This window comes from Sorex fumeus, unplaced genomic scaffold (assembly GCF_029834395.1).
Source record: "Sorex fumeus unplaced genomic scaffold, SorFum_2.1 ptg000047l, whole genome shotgun sequence".
Lineage (NCBI taxonomy): Eukaryota > Metazoa > Chordata > Mammalia > Eulipotyphla > Soricidae > Sorex > Sorex fumeus.
Window position 1 is genome coordinate 14214349 of NW_026606104.1, and position 1380 is coordinate 14215728.

The following is a 1380-nucleotide window of genomic DNA, read 5'->3' on the forward strand; positions in this document are numbered from 1 at the left end:
GGGGAAGTGTATAGAGAACTTCTTGGAAAGTGTTTTATAGAGAACTTATTCAGCCAGAAAGTATCCATTTTTAACCCTGCCTGTTTTCTTTTTCTTTAGACCTGAACTGTGAATATTGTCGCTGAAGCTTTACCCTGAAATAACCTTGGCAATGGAAATGGTGTACCAGTTTGGAGCCTTATACTGAGATGATAAAGTAGAAAGATGAAAACCCTAGGGAAAGATGAGCATTTGATGATAAGTATAACATTGCCACAAAAATCTTAAACAGTTACTCCCACAGACATGGGAAATAGAAATGAATTCATTTTGTTTAGGTAATTGCTAAAATTTTTTGATTGTGGAGTGGTGAAACTCATGCCACATATAATAGTATGATATAGCTCTGGTTGTGTGCTCAGGAGTGACCCTTGGTGGTACTTAGATATTGTATATGTGGTATTGGGGATTCCAGGGTCCTGGTCAATGCAACTGCACTGTATAAGGTAAGTGTCTTATCTGTCTTATCTTCTGTACTATCATTCCAATCCTATTGCTAATTTTAAAGTAAAAAATTGGAGTCCATTTTAACCTACCAAGGAAGCAATAGTAGAAAGGAGAAGGGAATAATGAAATTACTACAGTGAAAAATGAGGACAGCAAGTGAATTATGGGAGTTATGAGGAGCCTAAGATTCCAGATGTACTTTGGAGGCAGCATTAAGGTCATATATTGATTCATTGTGTGGGGTAGTAGAGATAAAGGATGAAGTTAAGGGTGATCTATTGTTTGGGGCATGAATGAAATATCCTTTCCTGAAAGAGGGAATTGTGGGAAAGAGTCAGGATTGTGGTATAAATCAAGATTCTACTTTAAATCTAAATGTCATAATCTTGGATATCCTCACTTAATATGTATATGGTAAAGTAGGGAAATCACTTATATGAGTGTCTGGAGCTCCTGAGAGAGATCTAAACTATAGAAAGATATTTGGAAATTCTAAGCATGAGAAGGCATAAAAATTGTGAATGAGAGTTTCCCCATGTGTCCCCTTTCATGATACAGAACAGGTTAAAAAAAAGGGGGCCTGGGGTGAGGTATAAATGGGGTGGGTTTATTGTGCCTTTTCTTTCTATACAGTCAGTGTAACCAATACAGCTAAGGTAAGGAGCAGAAAGCCAGAGAATAAATTTCAATAAGAAACAAGTCAATTATTGAATACTAGGAATCCCAACTTAGGCAATCAGAAAGGGTTAAAGGGTAAAAAGAGTCAGGATATGACCTAGAAAGGAAAGACATTAAAATGGATGGAAAACCAGAGACTGTATAAAGATATTTGAAGGGGCAAAAAATGGTCAAATCTTTAATTGTTGCAGAAAACTTAAGGTGAGAATCAAGGGT

The 1380-nt window shown here is 36.4% G+C and overlaps 1 pseudogene; it reads right to left on the reverse strand.

The window, feature by feature from the left end:
• Nucleotides 1–1019: 1019 nt before the first annotated feature.
• Nucleotides 1020–1159, reverse strand: LOC130032242 (uncharacterized; annotated as a pseudogene).
• Nucleotides 1160–1380: the final 221 nt, after the last annotated feature.